Source organism: Dermacentor andersoni, chromosome 4 (genome assembly GCF_023375885.2).
Source record: "Dermacentor andersoni chromosome 4, qqDerAnde1_hic_scaffold, whole genome shotgun sequence".
Taxonomy (NCBI): Eukaryota; Metazoa; Arthropoda; class Arachnida; order Ixodida; family Ixodidae; genus Dermacentor; species Dermacentor andersoni.
In genome coordinates, this window is record NC_092817.1 from 83,626,741 (window position 1) to 83,645,740 (window position 19,000).

Consider the following 19,000-nt stretch of genomic DNA (forward strand, 5'->3'; position numbering starts at 1 on the left):
GTCGCATCACGCCGACTAGATAATTTTGACCTAAGTGCCCTCGCTCGAGAGCTATCTAGCCGAGCTGCAGGGGTCGTCCGTCGCTGAACGCTCGCTACCTCATTGAGGCTGGCGTGCTGCAAATCACCCTGCAAATCTAACCGATTTGCAGGGTGCTGTTGTCGCTGAACACCAACTAGATGATTGAGACGTACGTTCTCTCCCTCGAGAACTACCTAACCGAGTTGCAGGGCGCGCTCCTCGGTTGCCGCGCGATAAACTTCCATAGATGTTCTGTAGAACTCACTCACAAAGAAAAAGAAAAAGGAAAACCTTGCAGATGTATGCAAACGCGAGCAACTCGTACATCAAAGACCGCGAAGCTGTATAAGGGCGTGCTCAGAGCCATTCGTGAGCCCAGAGAGTTCTCGTTTGCCACTTCCTGAGATCTACTCAAAACTTTACAAGCGTTGCACTATAATCGGTTCACTTTCGTTGCTATATCCGAGCACCCGACGCACGTTTCTGTAGGCACGTGCAGACTCCTCCAGCTGTACGCAAAGACGGCGTGGTGACAGCGACAATACTATGACGGCACGACGATGATACAGCAACGATAAAGGCAGCGACATTATGAATTACGCTTCGCTAAATGAAATTTTTAGGTTGCGAAGAGGCACCTTTGTGAGGTGAACGCTGAGAAAGACTGTCGCGCCGAAAGTCGCACTGCGAATAAACTACGTAGATAGCGCCCCGAGAAACTTCAATTTTGTAACATTTAGTAACTATGTTGCGAGACTGTACAAACCGCAGCACGATTTGCAAAGCGTTCATTCCGGGCGTGACTTTTGTAGGTGCTGACGCATGCCATGTGTAATCAAGTTCGCACGATGCATCGTCAGGGGTCGTTCGCTGAAAATGCAAGGAGATTAGAAACCTCGTTCATTTACTCTGTTTTTTTCTTACTTTACTGTGTTTTATCGGGGTCTACTGTGTGTTTCTCTTGTTGCTGGGCGACGCTTATACAAATGCCCACATGCTTTCGTATTGGCTTGTCGGGCAGTACGTTGTGCAAGTTTTCTCATTGCGACGAGACCATATACAGTAAACTCTCAGTTGTACGAACGTTGGTTTAACGAATATTTCAAAATAATGAACTTTGAGAACGTCTCCGGCAGTTTTCGTATGCATTTAATGCAAAAATCTCTCAGTTAAACGAATTTCTGAATACAGAATATTTCAGTTGAGCAAATTTGATTACTGGACCAGGGTTCATTTTTGAAATCACTTCAGCGGAATTTTGTGCTCTGCAGCTCTCGCGTAGCAGATTCCCACCGCCTCAAATCGCCCCTTTGTGCAGTGTGACAGTAAGCTGGCTACCTGTGCTGAACTATCAGATCTGGAAATTGTTTCCAGTGTTTGTCTCGAAGAAGAAGAGTGCGACGAGGAAGATGCAATGGCAGAGGCAGATTGAAATCCTGCAATTCTAGCCGAGGCTGTAGGATGCCTTGGAAAGTTGCGAGACTTCGTGTCTCAGCAACAAGCTTTGCCAGAGGAAGTGCACAGATACACAAACTCTTGGGACAGTTTTGTTACTTCTTGCGCTTTAAGAACACCAGTGTAAATGAAAATTACAGATTTTTGTATTGAAAATGCGATAGGCAGCAACGTAAATGCTACGCGCTTCGTATATGTTGATGTACATAACTCCATAAATTGCATTTCGCACTTTTTGACTCGATGTATGCTGTGCCCTATACTGTTCCATATTCTGCTGAATATACAGTTTGGTGAACTTTCAGTTAAGTGAACTATTTCCTTGGGTCCCTTGATGTACACTCAAGTGATAGTTCACTGTATACCTGTACATTTCTTCAACAACCGAGCTTCTTTTTACGATGGAAGACAGACTTTCGCTTTAAGGCGACTGAACGACAGCGCCTTCACAGAGGAAACTATATGGACTTTGCCGTCGTCTGCACGGAAAGCCACCGGAGCACTGCTGCATTTTTTACGGACCACTGAGCTCGGTGACGGCCTTGAACTTGAACTGCATGGTGAAAGGTGTTGGATGTGCGCGCGCGTCCATTCTTATCCCTTTCCCTTTATTCTCGCTTCCCTCTCTCCTCGTGTAGGGTAGAAAAACCAGGTACAATGCGACCAACTTCTAGGCATTTCCTTCTCTTTCTCTCGCTCTGTTTCTCATAAGAAACCGATGTGCACATCGTAGAGAATCTAATGTGTGAAGCGGCGGGAATCTTTAGGTGGAAGTGTGTCTTTCTCAAGCCGTTATCATATACGTTCTGGAGAATGTCAAGCTATGTATGAGTGTAGCCAGGTAAACTTATGCATGGCTCATTAAAAGGTCATGTATCTGGTCTTACTCTTAGGCCACACTTCTCTGAATTTAATCATCTACTTTTTCTTTGCGCCTGCCCTCTCGTTTTTCGTCATTCTTCTTCATTGGATATGTACACAGGCTCTATCTATATAGCGCTTATTATAGCCTGGAAGCGAAATGGGCTTTTTTGTTGTTTACTCTCCAAACGAAAATGAATGCATTTAAGCTGGTGGCGGCGCTCGTACGATCATGGCGAAATGACGAGAACTGTAAGCGAAGAGCGTGCCGTGCGCCTTCCAAAAACTATCGCATTAACGAAGCTATTCCAGAGCGCACAAATACGCATTCGAACAGCTTTCCTTGACAAGTTGCAGACGTAAACAGACATCCCTGCTGTTCGACACGTGCGAGGTCATTCATCCTGCCAGTATTTGTCGGACGCCAAAGAGCTGCCGCAAAGAAATTTTAAGGCGCGCGGCTTAAGAAGAGCCTAAGCACGGAAGGAGGGTGAGGAGGAGGACGAGGATGTGGACGAGGCAACGCTGTGGCTACGCGCTATAGAAATTTCATTTAATGCCAGCTATTTGGTCCCTGTTTCCCTTTCCAAGCTCTCGGGGCACTCACTCGGCGGACCCATTTGGCAGCCGATGGAGGGACAACGATGTTTGTGCCTTCCCACCGACGCGTTTCATATAATAGGAAGAGAGGGGGCTTGTAAAGCCATCCCGCGAGACATTCTGAATCCGCGTAATTCGACGGAGAAGATTAGGCTCCGAACGGCGGGGACGGTGGGACGTAAGAAGGCGGGCGGGAAGCTCTCGTGGGCAGAAGAGAAAGAGAATAACAAATGAAGGAAAGGGGGAAAAAGTTAAAAAAGAAAAAGAAAACAACGAAACAGAAGCAGCGCCAGCGAGGAAAACTTAGGAAAATGGGCGAATATACGCGAGTTGTACACTCAACTTAGTCGAGAAGGTGGTTCGCACGCCCACCCACTCGCTGTGCACATTTGAGAGGATTGGGACAGGCCGAGAATAAAACGGTGAATGAAAGAGATAGTATCTCTCTCTCTCTCGCTTTATTTCCCGAAAAGTGAGAGCGTTGCCGGTATGCGGCTTGCAAGAAACGGCGGCGCGTTCCTTCCTTCGTTCTCTCGGTATTCTCCCGTTCCTCAGAGAGGCGGGTTCACCCCTTTGGCGCGTACTCACTCGCCACCAACACACTCTTCTCGTCTCGCTACACACGTTTTAATGCCAGGCAGAGTTTGGAATGGCTGGATTTATGCGAGATTTATGCGTCGATAAAGGGGTAGTTTTAGAACAAGGACAACTGCAGAGCGGGGAACTATTATGTACGCAGAGAAAAGAGAGAGAGAGAGAGGGAAATGGAGAGGACGAGAGCGCATACAAGGGAGACAAGAACAACGGGCGACGCTTAAGTGGGAAGCTTTCGCAATTTCCAGCGCACGTTTTACCGGCGGCGTTCGCGAGTGCGCACCAACGCGAGGGCCAAACGGCTTATTGGACTTATTCGTTGGCAAATGCCTTTATGCCCCATAGCTGCGTTGGCGGTTCCTTAGCTTCGTCGTCTTCGTCGTCTCTTCTTGTCTCGCACCCTTGCGTTGCTCTTATGTACGATGCGCAGTTTCGAACAGTCGTTATTACAGCCAAGAAACTCGACTTGATGTGCTTGTACACATCATGGCCAGAATTGAATTCTAAGCCGGCGGTGGCCTGAGCCGCCACCACTGCTTCCGCTTTTCTTTTTGTGATTTAAACATTGGAGTCAGCCCTGATGTTAAATTACCCCCCTCTGCCAACTCTTCCAACCGTCTTCGCGCCCTCCGCTTTCCTGGACCGACGCATTTGCCTTCCCTGCACGATGCCATATACGGCAGACAAACGACGGGATTAGGATTCGTAATGACACCTGTGCGCTGATAAACGAGCCATTTCACATTTTCTTTTTGCAGTTTACCGTTTCGCACGAATATGCTTATAAAGCTTGAGAGTTTCAGTTGGCGTATTTTTTTTTCTTCGCGAGAAAGATACGGAGGCTCGCAAGGGCTAAAAACGAACTATTTTCGCTTTTCCTTATCGCAATTTTCGCGAACTTGCCTTCTCTTCAGTATCTTATACACGGCATATACAAGAGGCAGTTTGGATACATTCAAAATAGCATTTCGGTTCTGCGGAAATCCTCAAGATGCAAGAAGTTTTACGAAAGCAAAAACTGTCACCCGCTCGAGTGCAGCGCAATGTCACAAGGGTATTTTTGTTATTTGTTGTAGCATCGTGGCCTCTTGGATCGAGGACAATTTTTCCCTTTGCCATTGCAAATTGTCTGAACGCAATGCATGAAGAGTGCAAGAGAAGTTATCTGCTCTATCGACAAAAGTGGAAAGAAATAGTGCTCTGGAACCAGACAACATAAACAAAGGGTTAGAACAAGTTACTTTAAAAAAAATACAGTGCGTAGTGGAAATAAGAAATTGGTAACTTCCTCTACGTAATACGCACGAAATTACTCATAAGTTATAACCATCGGCAAGCACACGGAGTCGCTTGTGTCAAGTACTTTTATTTACGAAAGTTTGTCCGAAAGCATAAACATTAACGTAAGCATAAACAAGCATTAAGTTACATAAATTTAGGCCGGTTTCGGCGATGTCCATCATTAGCGCTCTATGGCTGGTCCCATGGAACTGAGAGTAGTCCGGTGCTCTCGTAGGATGAAGGCCAATTCTCTGCAGGTGTCGCACTCAGATCTGGCAGGTATCGCACTCGGATCGGAACGGCCAGTGCATGCCCACAGCAGGTGTTTGATTTTAGCCGCGGACGCTGGAGCTGAGAAATATGGACAGGTATTTCCAAATGGTACACGGCGATGCTGCGGTCAGACATAGGCGACCGATGGGGTAAGTGCTGCCTCAACACGGAGTCTCCGCTACACCACCTGTTCCTGGTGGCCGTCTGGGAGGTTCGAACCACTTTGCGTGATTAAATCTCGTGTGGCCCGGCGAAGCGTCTCCTTGCGGTGGAGGAAATCACCCTGGGGGTGGGGGGGGGGGGGGGGGGAAGGTCTCGTGGGAAAGTTGCGTCCAAAGTAGGTGGCGGCTTAATGTGAGTAGTGGTGTCAGCTTGTATGTGAGCAGAAAAAGTGTCCCGTGGAATCCACTGTATTCGTAGCCTACCGAGCGGCTATGCCGTGATGCGGTGCATTTCGTCTGCCCGAGGGTGGGCGTTGCCTACTTTCCGAATCTTATTTATGGCCGGAATGGAGTCTGTGTGTATCATGACACCGGCGTCGGAGACGCGGAAGCAGCTACCACCGAGTTTGTTGCGTATCGTAGGGCCGACAGTTCAGCGCTGACCGGTGGGACCGCGGAATTGTCAGACGGTAAGCATAATTGTCACTTGTAGTTGGGTGACCATGCACAACGGTGGACGTAACCACTTGCTTATTCATGCAGGTAGCATCGGTGTAGGACACCAGCATAGGACACAACCTGTAGGCAGTGCGCAGCAGCCTGAAGGCAGCCGATGGACGAGGGAGCGGATTTCGGAGGTGGCCGACGGGTTTGTTGTCTTCGAGTTGCTGGGGACTGCACTGTGGAAGGGTGTCTCCCGAAGGTGGCGAGATGGAAACCTAGCTGCCCATGAATGCCGCTAAGTTAGCAGCATGTTGCATAAATGATCGTTTGAGAGCACTGGCTTGACTGCGTTGGTGGATCAACTCTTCAGCGGTGTTTAGTTGCGCCTCTTCATGAAGTGTCGGGATTGGTTTGCATCATGAAAGCCCGGTGACGACGCGCATTGCTTCCCTGTTTATGCATTCTATGGGCCCAATTCTAACCGTGAGGTGCAGGAATTGAGTCGAATAGATAAGACGAGGCTGTAGCGCCGTTCGGACGAGTACACGAACAGTCTTCGTGCGGGCACCGCCAGCCTTTGAGCAGGTGCGTCGTAATAGATGAAACGCATGGGGCGCTTGTTTGCTTAATTTCACGGAGCCAAGCTTTCGCTGAACCCGCCGTGGTTGCTCAGTGGCTATGGTGTTAGGCTGCTGAGCACGAGGTCGCGGGATCGAATCCCGGCCATGGCGGCCGCATTTCGATGGGGGCGAAATGCGAAAACACCCGTGTACTTAGATTTAGGTGCACGTTAAAGAACCCCAGGTGGTCGAAATTTCCGGAGTCCTCCACTACGGCGTGCCTCATAATCAGAAAGTGGTTTTGGCACGTAAAACCCCATAATTTTAATTTTTAAGCTTTCGCTGAGCCATTTACAGCGATGACAATGATGTCTAGTATGCGCAGCTGGGGAGCCTCAGTGAGTGGGCATCCAGATAGGTGCAGGTGGATAGCTGTGTTGAGAAGCCGTCATTGGCCCAAGGTATTCGCAAAGGACACGTGCCTTGTCCGTTGAAACTTTCAGTCCTATTGTTTCACACCGTTAGTCGGCTGTGTTGAGTGCTTCCTGTAAGGCGGATTCCTGCCGTTGTACGTAGCTGACAGCATTTCACGTCGTAATAACAGTGGCGTATATAATATAGTGTACGTCCGAGATCGTTACCAGGGTCCACCCGAAGGGTAGCATTGCCAGGTAGAAAAACGACGATGTGAGCACCAACCCCTGTGGCACTCCCCGCTTTGCGCTAAAGCTGCCGGTCGCGTAACCTGCCAGACGGAGATCGAACATCCGTTGAGTCAGGAAGCGTTTTACGAAATTACAGGCGCGCTCGGGTAGACACACGCAACACATAATACTAAGTATGGCAATGTGGCTAACTTCATCGCACACCTTGTGCACATCCATGGATAAGATTGTTTGCACCCGGCCCGTCCGACTGCCTGCAAAAACCATGCCAGCAAACGCTTCAATGCTATCTTCTGTGCCCAGGTGCATACGAAATGCAATTTGTGCAAGGTGATAACATTCGAATTGTTCAGTCCACCGGGTTATTCGCGTAGCAAGCATTTTCTTAGTTAATTTGCAGACAGTGGCAGACAGGCAATATGGCAAATGTTGTGTCCAAGACGCCCATGTATCGCCTTCAGTCCACGCATGATTGATGTTATCCAGGAGTGAGACCAGTAAAGTAAGACTCTGTAAGGTTTTTGAAAATTCGTACGGCATTCCATCAGGTCCAGCTGCTGTGCGTAGGCTCTCGAAGCGTCGATAGCTGCTACCAACTCCTGCGGTTGCTTCGTGATTAGAATGATGACCTGTCGTCGAAGACCGGGCCATAGGGTGGCCTACAGGGGCAGGAAACTCATCATATTGCGGGAACAATGTCCGAACGATTTGTCGCGCCGCATTCAATGTGGTTTGTGTAGGAGCTAGTTTGTATTGCATTGCAAACATCATTTACAGTAAGTGATGTTTCAATGGGGTGTCTACGGAGGCGAGAAGCACGGAGGCCGTGGAGTCAGGCTGACGTTGGCCCTTCTCCGTTGCGCGGAACGTACGCCAGAGAGAGGCTGTGTGTGACGGGGATCTGAGAGGCGCACACCAATCCAGCCATCATCCTCTCCAGTCTTTCTTAGTGTCGACTGACTTGTACAATGATACGGGGAATTAGAATTTTCGCTGCTGTAGGCGCAGGATTACGCGCTGCAGCAAGCTCAGCCTGGCACTGGGCCGCCCAAAGGCGGTACAGCTGCTAATCTGGGACCGAGCTTCCTCTACCCAGGACATTTGCGTCGCTGAGTCGAATGCCTTTCAGAGAAATTCTTGAAGCTTTTGCGGCGACAGATCTTTTGTTATGAGTGCCGCCTCCCGAAAGACGTCCCAGTGAACAACTCGACGGTAGCGACGAAGTCGGGAGTGGCCGTGGGTAGGAAATTCGAGAGAGTTGTGGTAATGGTCATTGCCCCAGCAGTCCGGTTTACGTCGCCGTCCGATTGCACTGGGCCCTAACCACCATGACAAATCGGGTGACTTGGTGAAGCGTGTGGATGACCTGCGCGGCGTGTTGGGATTGCAACATCGTTGATCAGATGCAGCTGTGCGTCCACAATTGTGTGTCCCAGAAGTGGTCCCCAGGACTTGATTATGTGGCATACTCCCATGCCACGTGTGGATCATTAACATGACCTGCGACTAATGTAGGGCGCCTTGCGTGCTGATTTCAAAGAAGTTTATTAGCATTAAATGACTGTTCAGTTGCAGAACGCCCGAGAGGTCTTGGTCGCTTGACGTTTGATGTTTATGCCGAAGTTCTTGCGCGGCCTTTTGTTTATTCGGGCACTTATGTGACGTTATATCGTGGTCACCACACTTGCCAAGTCCACAGCGAAAACTGGAGCTAGCTGCTGCATCCTTGACAGCGTCCGGTCGTGTGGAAATGCATAATGCTTTCGTGTGTCCTTTTTTACAGCAATCATAATAAAATCTGACTACAGGCTTGAAATGTCGATGGCGAAGGATGCAGTCATAGTAGTACATCTTCTCTTGCGGGGTTAAGGCACATTGGACAGTGCCGAGACAAGTATCGCTCTTTCCTATGTGGCGTGCGGCAACCATGGTATGTTGAGGGCAGAAGAGCTCTCTGCTTAGAGTGCCTTCGTCTTCCCTTGGGTCAACGCCACAACCACATACCGTCGTAGGTCGTCGCCCGATGCTGGGAAGGCCTGGATCAGTATAGACTCGCCGTCTGGGGGAACAATTTGCTTAAGCTTAGTCGAGTGGACTAACGGAACAGCCTGTAAGCACATCTGGAAGGATTAGAAGGCATGCCTAGGCGTAACAACATATTCGCGTATAATATTCCTGATTCCTGAGAAACATGGGAATAAACCGAGCATAAAGTCTTAGCAGCCTTGCCACCTGACCTTGGTAACGAACTTTCATGTGAGGTCATCTAACGTGCGCATTGAGTAGGCTCCTTTTCTGCCTCCAAGTGTCGCTTCGTGATTGTTAAATTTGCTCCTACAAAGCTGGAGACAAAAAATGCTGTCTTCTTGAGCAAAACGGAGGGTCAACATATCTGTTTCTGAAAACTACTCGCCCAGCACGCACCTCTCAAGAAAAAAAGTTGCCAGGATTTGGAGTCTGTTTCAGTCCCCAAAGTTTCGGTTACGTTATGATAGGCTGTTTGTCGACAGGGCATGATATGTGTACGACTCCGATACGAATTGTGCGAAGAGAGAATGAAGAGGAAAGGCAGGGAGGTTGGCACGTGCTCAAGGAAAGTTTTCAAGCAAGTACCCGACGTGGTTGCTTAGTGGCTACGGTATTGGGCTGCTAAACACGAGGTCGCGGGATTGAATCCCGGCCATGGCGGCCGCATTTCGATGGGGGCGAAAACACCTGTGTACTTAGATTTAGCTGCACGTTAAAGAGCCTCAGGTGGTCAAAATTTCCGGAGGGGTTTTGCACTATGGTAATGCCCAGGCGCACGTTTCGTTGCTGCGCCGAAAGCTGCGTTGCTCGACGCTCATTCTGCAAGGACGCTCGATTCTGCAACCCGTGAGGGAGCAAGGCGAAGCGTCGTCAGGGGAGAGGGAGTCCGGGCCACGACGCGCCTCGCAGCGGTCCCCGCACAGCCCCAATGCGCGCGTGGCACGCCACCTGTCGGGGCAGCACCGTACATTGAGAGGAGGGGTCTTCTGTGTTTGCCGCAAGATGGCTCTGCGTGTGCGGAAAGCGCAGAAGAAATGTAGCGGAAACGCACTTCGCTACTCGTGTAACTGCGACTTCTGTAAGTTACATGTTCATAACTACCGATATACACCACAGTATAACTTTCTACAGCTCGTTTCTAAGACAACACCGCATTCACTAGAGGCGCTTTTGTACCGCTTTGAAGCATCGAACTCGTGGCTGAGTGGTAGCGTCTCCGTCTCACACTCCGGAGACCCTGGTTCATGAAGTGCCTGCTGGGATTTATCACTCACGGCCAACGCCGCGGACGCCGACACCGACGCCGACGACACCGGCTTTTCTGCGACACGAGCTCCTTAACGCTGTCGCGTTAAAATAAACAAAACCGCGTCTATCAGCGGTATCCGCACCGACACCGTATTTCTCCGTCCATGGATGCAGAATCCTTTAATACCATCGCTTGAAAACGTGCGCCACCAGGGCGGCTTGAACGCACTTCGACGGTACAAGTCCAGAGGTTGACGAAGGCGAGCGCTTCCATGACGACTTTGCACGCAACCTGCGTGTGCATGTCAGGCCGGAGCGAAGGGGTTGCAGACGCACCGCGTCGTGACAGTTTGTGAAGGGAGACGCTCACCGGGCGCTTTCGAAGCAGCGGCCTCGTGGGCCGAACCGTCTGTGTCCATGGAGACCTACGATGCAGTTTCACGAGACGCCGTCGGCGTTGCAGGGGGTGCTGCCGAGAGCGGCGTTGGCACCTGTGCACGCAGGACGCAGCGCAGCGTTGCATACTGCAACGGTCGGGCTGGCGCACTGGCGATTCCGGCAGCAGGCCGGTACCTTTGGCCAATTAGGCTTACTTGCCAGCAGTTAGGGAAACGAGTCCGACGAAGCCGCGATTTGCCGTGGGCCACTTTTGACCTTCGCAGTGAGCGCCAGTATTATTTAGAGAGCTCCGCAATGGATTCGGTTGTATGCCACACTCTCTAAGGAATACTTTCGCATAGAAACAATACGCACACATCGTGGAGAGAACGGCCAGAATTCGGGAGCTGTGAGAATTTTCACTGGTAGCAAGCAGCACTCGGAGCGCGCCCTCAAGTACCTTTAGTGTGTTGCTTTTGCAGGAGGAAGTTACACTTGCGAAACGCACTAGAGAGAGTTGCGCTTCACTTAGTTTGCAATTTTAACTTTTTAAAATATGGTTTAATGCTTTCCTTTATCCATTATCTTTAACTAGGAGGTCTTTAGATCGTAATTTCTAACAAGTGCTAATGTAGCAGAGCTCAGCAACTACCTGCCTGCTCTGATTGTTAAAGCGGAGCGTAGTTCTTGCCCTGGTCTTCCTCATTATTTACGTATAAGCGCTTATGGCAAATCACATCTGCGCAATTCCGCAGGGTGGAGGAAGCGTCACGAAGTGTTCCGTGTTCCTGTACTTCGAGTTGTCGATTAATTCGCCCTCGCACTGCGACCTTCTAGCCTCCCGGTTAACTCAGATGGTAGAATGACCGCTCCGAAAGAGGCGTTGGTCCGGGGTTCGAATCCCGGACCAGGACAAAATTTTCCTCAACTGCGAAGCTTTCTTTCGGAGGAACCCGTGTGAGTTTCCTTTGTAGCTTCGCGTTACAATTCGGGTGCATGGATGACCGTTTTCCCCTTTTATGAGCGCTCACGTGACTTCGGCCAGTCGAGTCAGCTTGTCGGCCAGAAACTATAGCTTGTAGGGATCGTGTTAAATCTAGCTGTGTCAGCGCAATCGCATGCACTGAGAGAGCCCGACCCGCTTAGTGAAGCACGTGCTTAAACGCAGTTGGCATCGGGGGTCGACAGCGTGCAGTCACAGTCACATGAACCGCAAGCTCTGTTCGTACGCTCTGTCGTTTTACTCTGTGCTACTTGCTGACAACTTAAGCTGCACGGCAAATGTTTCTCCAGTTACCGTTCCGGCTTTTTGAGGCCTCGCGTGTGCTCCATTAGAACAAATTACCTCCAGGCGGCGGGAAAAAGCGGCTGGGTAGATGCTCATTCGGTCGCTCAAAGCTCTCTAGAAGTGATCGTGCAGTAAGCATCGAAAGTTTACGGAACGCAGTACCTGAGGAAACCTTTAATTTCCGAGAAGTTTGTGAATGGAGCCAGTAAAACCATACGCCACAATGCTGTTCGCATATATATCGGTTGTTCTTGTTTTTTTTTGAAGGTTCTAAACTTTTAAAAATTGCCTGTGGCAGATAGCACAATTCTAACCCTTGATCTAAAATTACTCGATGAGGCGGCCATTAGTCTTACGAGAAGTCAAGATGCTTCAACAAATAACCTAATTACACTAATTACATTTTTAATTAATTACCTTACGGCACATATTTAAGCCACCTCCCGTCTTCCTTCGAAGATGGGAAGTGGCGGGTTCAAACACCGTATAGTGTACATTGTGAACCGACTACCGGTGAAACGGTGATTACGTGCAGCTTTACTTGGCGTCTCATCGTGGAGAACACAATTAGCCGCATAGCGAACTAGCCATGGATGTGGTTGATAATTCTGGAGGCTGTTCGACGCGGCGTCACTTTAATTCCGGCTGCAGAGTTCTACTTTAGTCTTTAGATTTGACCTGTTGCAGTGTTCTACTTTAGTATTTAGATTTGTCCTGTTGCTCTCCTTTCCTCTTTCCTTTTTCCTCCCCTCCTTCCTATCTTCCATTTCTGTGTTGCTGTCACCTCCCTTCAGAAGAGTAGGCAGGCGTTGTGCCCCTTCCGGTGGCAGTTGCCAGCCTGCTCCTCGCTTTCCCTTTCCTGATACCTGTGTATATGTGTATATGTGTTCAAAACAAATAATAATAATAATAGTCGGTGAGTTCGTGAGTCGTATCCACACTTGGAATGAATTCTCAGGACTGCAGCAGTTTCGAGATATCAATTTTCAAAGTGTCCGACAAGATGCATCGGCCTTCCAGTTACTTCTTTTAAGAGAATGCTGTTTTATGCATTGAAGCACAAAACTAATTGGAGCACCAAAAGTAATTGGAGCCCAGAAAGCCGTCATCATTCGCTGACTCTCGACTGTCAGATTCGGCGGGCGCACGCGACAGGGTGTCAGCGTCTTCATGCATGCAGTCAGATTTATAAACGATAGTGACGTCAAATTCCTGAAGCCTCAAGCTTCACCGTGCCATTCGTCCTCAAGGGTCAGGTATGTTTGCCAACCAACATAGAGCATGGTGGTCTGTCGTCACTTTTAAGGGACAGTCCTAGAGATGAGGGCCGTCCCTTCCAGAGGGACGGCCCTCAGATCTAGGGCCGCGACCGCGAGAACGCGAGAACGCGACCACACAACCGCGAGACGCTCTTTTTTAGTGGTTGAGTATTTCGCCTCGGCACGGGACAGAGAACGAGGGGCCTAAGCTATAACTCTTTCACTGCCGTCTTGACGTTGGACCAGTACTGCCCCCAGACCGATGTCACTGGCGTCATTATGCACATCGGTGTCAGCCTTATCGTCAAAATGTGTCATGACAGATGGGACTGCTAGCCTATAGTTCAGCGAAGGCTACCTGTTGCTCATTTGTCCAAGCAAGTTGCCTGTCATCTCTTGCAAGTTGAGTCAGGAGTTTTGATATCTTCGAGAAATTTTCAATGAAACGGCGATAATACGCACATAAGCCCAGGATGCTCCGGATGGCTTTTTTGTGGGCAGGAGGAGGAAAAACTGCTACAGCGGCAAGTATGTAGGGGTCGGGTCAGATTCCTCTGGCGCTTACTACGTGTCCGAAAAACTTCAAAAGTTCTTCGAAACGAAAGTGACACTTTTCTGGTTTAAGCGTGAAATCAGCCGATCGGATTGTTTCTAGCGCATTCCGCACACTATGAAGATGTTTTTCAAATGTTTCAGAGAGAGAGAGAGAGAGAGAGAAAGAGAAAACAAGGATAGGAAAGGCAGGGAGGTCAACCAGAACAGCATCCGGTTTGCTACCCTACACTGGGGGTGGGGGAAAGGGAATAGAAAGAGGAAGAAAGGGAGATAGTAAGCACTGAGTACGTGTGGGAGGGACACCATACACAAGGATACTATACACGGTCTCTCAAGCCGGTGCACTTCAAGTACTGCACTAGTGCACGAATTGCTTTTCGAGCCAATGACGGGTGTGGCCACGGTCCGAGTATCTTTGACTCGGTGAATGGTCTCGAGTCCAGTCGGCGTAAAGTTGCCCGCAGAGAGAGGCGTTGGACATCGTAGCGAGGGCAGGTACACAATAGGGGCTCGATGGTCTCCTCGCACCCACAGGAGTCGCACATCGGGCTCTCGGCCATTCCCATATGGTAGGAGTATGCGTTCGTGAACGCCACTCCCAGCCACAAGCGACACAACAAGGTTGTTTCGCCGCGGGAAAGGCTAGATGACAGTTGTAGCCGTAGCGTGGGGTCCAGTTTACGTAATCTGCAATTGAAGGCAGTTGAAATCCAGAGATCTTGTGACTTCTTGCGTGCAAGTAGGCGCAGTTCTCTGGCAGCGTCCGACCTCGCCAAAGGTATTGGACGCGTCTTGGTATCTTCGTGGGCACACCGGGCAGCCTTGTCAGCTAGGTTGTTGCCGACGATGCCACAGTGAGCAGGGATCCATTGAAATATAATGTGGTGTCCTCGTTCCAGAGCATGGTGGTGCACTTCCCTGATGTCAGATATCATCTGCTCGTAAGGTCTGTGACGTAGTGCAGACTTGATGCTGTGAAGAAAAGACTACTACGCCATCAAGATACACGATACAAACCTGCCACTTCAGTCCAGCGAAGACAGTGTCCATCATTCGCTGGAAGGTTGCTGGAAAGTTGCTGGGGCTGAAAACAAGTACGACCAATTCACCTCTAGCCGATGGCCGCGCCTCGTTTCCCGGTTATTTCGACCGCGCCAACTAAACGAAGAAAGCAAAGTTAGCATTATAGAACATGTGACCGAAACTAAGTGGATGCCTGACCGTACTCTAATTACCAATAAATAACTTCAAAGAAAGAAAGAAAGAAAGAAAGAGAGAGAAACAATAATTCGCATGGCGAACTCATCGCTGCTTTCCGTCGCTCGGAACGGCGCACAGCCGGCGCACGCGAAGATTTCATCGTTCCCGATAAAGTCGGTTGCAATTTCATGGACGACATTTCGAGCCGGCCGATCCAGAATTTGAGGAGGAGGAAAGAACGACAGCAAGAATGAAGACTCAACGCGTAAAGAAAATGTGCCTGAACATCCCGCGAAACGGAGGGCTGCCGTGCGCAGATATGACAGCTCCGCCAGGTTGACACCGGCATATTTGAAACCCCCGGCAAGCCGGCATTGTTATAGATATACACGCCCTCCTCCTTCGAGATCTCAATCTCCTGGCACCTTCTGCCGCCTTCTTTTGTCGCACCTGGCGATCACGTCGACACTCAATCAGGTTGAACGACCCGGTTACGCAGCGAGCGTGCACACCTTATCCTTTTCATCTCTCCAGACATCGATTTCGTCAGTTTGTTTTGCCGTATTACCTTTTCGTCGAGTTAAAGAAAAAAACGTTTAGGCGTTTCTATATCGGAGACCTGTTGCCAGCGGCCGTTGGAGCGTTTCTGCAGTTCTAACTTTGATATGACCATATGGTCCTTTGACATAACTCCCCTTTTCTGTAATGTCTAAACAGGTAGGAAAAGAAAACGTTTACGCCGCCGTACATTCGAAGAATATCGTATTGACATGCATGCTTCTTTATTTGCATCCGGTGGCCGTTTTCAAATCAGATCAAATCAAATTTATTTAACATCGATACATGATGTAGGCGGCACAGGCAAGAAGCCAAAATAAATTCGGCTTGACAAGGGTCTGCGCCGCTTTCAAAATTTGTGTACAATATAAAGGAAAACAAGAATTAGCTACCGCAATCGGACATTGTTATGTAGCATTATACAATGGCAAGAAAGGAATCTAAATATACGCAGTGAAGAAGTGTAATTCAAGCAATGTAATACACTCACTCTCTTTGAATCCGCTACGCAACATATATGTATAACTATCCATTGTTCTATTTTTCCTTGAAACACTACTTGTATTTTCTGTACTTTCTTTTTCTCGTTTCTGATCCAGTGAATTTCCCACGATGTTTTTGTATATTCATGGATTTTCTTTATGCACGCATTTGCCTGTTGTTTGCATTGTTTTTTCATTTTCTGAAGTTTTTGCATTGCCTGCAAATTGATTTTCTCCTCTACATTTTGTATGGAATTAATGCCACTGTATGCCATGCTATACCGACCCAGTCATGCCTTTTCAGGCTTTTTGTCCGTGCTCCACACACCTGGTAGATGTTGAATAAAGCTGAGTTGAAATGAATTACAATCATCATTGTTGCAGACACACAAGGAACAAAGTAAGTCATCAGAAACCAAGCGAATTTAACATGAACGGTAATAAGCAGGAAATTAGTTGTGTTCCGTAATTTGTGCTTGTGTGAGGTATGAACGAGGCCGCTTTATAAGGAGTATTGTATTTTTTTATGCTTTGGATAAGTTAGATAGATGTTCAATAAAGTGACTTCCTCGCTTTTCTTCCGTAAAGTACCGTTGCAAGAGTAATTCGTTTAATAGTAAGCTTACAGGACAAACTTCAAGTTCTTTAAAAAGGGGCTCAGTGTGTGCGTCATAGGTTGAATTGCTAATCGCTCGCACAGCGTTTTTTTTTTATTGTACAAGAGAAAGTTTAGCAATGTTTGACCCTGTACTGTTGCCCCACACTAGGTGACAGCATTTTAGGGGTGAAAAAAAGAGAGAGTTATGACTAAAAAATTGACGGAAGTGGGCAGAGAAAAGGTTACTTTTGAAAGGGCACCCACGACGCCTACAAGTTTACCGCTGAGCACGTCGAAATGTTTATTGCAGGATAGATGTTCATCAAAAATGACGCCAAGGCATTTGAATGAGGAGTGTATACCCACAGGCCGGTTTCCTATACTTATGCGGTCAGTAATATTAGCCCTGGAATTTTTAGGTTGAAATAGAATGGCTTTCATTTTGTTCATGCTAATGGTTAATGCGTTTACTTGACACCATGCATAAAGCTCAATTAATGCTGAATTTTCGCAAGTCACAAGTTCATTACAACTAGCAGTCCTGAATAATCATGTGATATCTGAGGCATCCTACTTGTTACTAATTTAAGATTCGATGTATGGTTTCCTATTAAAAACCATTTGACATCAGTACTCCAGATAGCTCTATATTATACTTAAAAATACGCCTCTAAAGCCATCTGTACCGAGCTTTCCTAGTGGTGTTTCATTTTTAATACAATCGAAAGCTTTGGAGAAGTATATGAACACCCCTAGTGTTAATAACGTCTGTTCATATGCGTTAAGTATAAATTCTTCTTCAGTTAAAAGTGACATTTCCATTGAGCGTCTTTTCGTGAAGCCAAATTTGTCGTCGGTAAGAATGTGATGCTCTTCACAGAACGAAATCATTATAACAGCAGCAGCAGCAAACGACTTTATTGGGGTCCTGAGGAGCTAAGCGGGGGCCTGCAGGTCCCTACCTAGCCGTTGGCTAGCCCCATGTCGAAACAGAGAGGCCATGCCTCTCCGCTCGTTCAGGGGCCCTCTGGACAGCCAGGAGCTGGACGTCCTGCCTCGGGTCTGTGATGGCCTTCGTCCAGTCTTCTTCTGTATTAAACTCCTGTAACACAGGGCACTGCCAGAGCATGTGATTTAATGAGCTAAATTCAGTGCCACAATCTGGGCAGAGTGGATCGATGTCCGAGTGGAGGATGTTCAAAAAGCCCCTAGAGGGGTAGGACCCCGTCTGGAGCATGCGAAGCGTGCTAGCTTGTGGCCTGTTGAGTTTATGATGGGGGAAAGGAAAACTCTGCCTATTCCCTTTGTAATGAGAGGTGATTTCATGAAAAGTAACTAGTGGATCACTGTGGACGAGCTCTCCCGAACTCTCCCGAGACACCATCCCGTCGTGGCATACAAAACCTCGCGCGCGGTCGTGGGCTATCTCATTGGGGTTCAGGTGACCCGGTAATACGTCTGGTCCCATGTGAGCTGGGAACCAGACTATGTGGTGAACAATGTCAGAGGGGTGTTTGCCGTTTAGAATCCTGGCTGCTTCTTTGGCTATCAATCCCGATGCGAACGCTCTAACAGCTGCTCGGGAGTCCGCGTACACCGTAGTGCGTTTTGAGTCCAGTAATCCGAGAGCTATAGCAGCCTGTTCTGCAACATCGACCGAGGAGGTTTTCAGCGAGGCTGCCGAGAGGAGTTCTCCCCTGTCATCGACTACGGCTACGGAGAACCTGTTGGCACTGGCGTGTCGCGCCGCGTCAACAAAGGTCTCCGTTCCGGATATGTTCTTTAGGAAAGTTCTAGCCCTCGCTAACCTTCGACCTTTATTGTGTTGGGGGTGGACATTTCTTGGAAAAGGGTCTACAATAAAGGAGTTCCTTGTCTGAATATCAAGTTGCGTGATATTTCCCTGATTGAAGCTAGGACGGAGGCCTGCCGCATCCAGAAGTCTTCTGCCTGCTTTGGAGTTTGATAATCTAATAGTTTGTGCTGATCTTGGTGCTTCTATTAATTCCGAAGTTGTGTTGTGTACTCCCAATGTCATGAGTTTCTCTGTGCTAGCCGTGATTGGCACGCCGATCACCCTTTTGATACTTTTGCGCATAAGCGTGTCTAATTTATCCATTTCTGTTTTCGTCCAATTGAGGGCCGCGACTATGTAAATGACATGGCTGATGAGGAAAGCATGGTGAGCCCTAAGGAGTATATCCTCGCCTATGCCACCTTTCTTGTTGGACACTCTCATAATTAATCTAATAATGTTTTCAGTTTTCGTGGTGAGTTGGGCTATAGTTTTAGCGTTGCATCCCTTTGAGTTTATTGAAAGCCCTAGTATTTTGATAGAGTCGACTCTCGGGATGGTGTGCCCATCTCTGGTACGAACGCTAATGGGCACCTGATCGAGTGGGGTGAGTCCCCTAGCACCTCGTCTAGCCTGTCTGTACAGCAGAAGTTCCGACTTTCCAGGCGAGAGTGCCAGTCCCGTACCTTTCAAGAA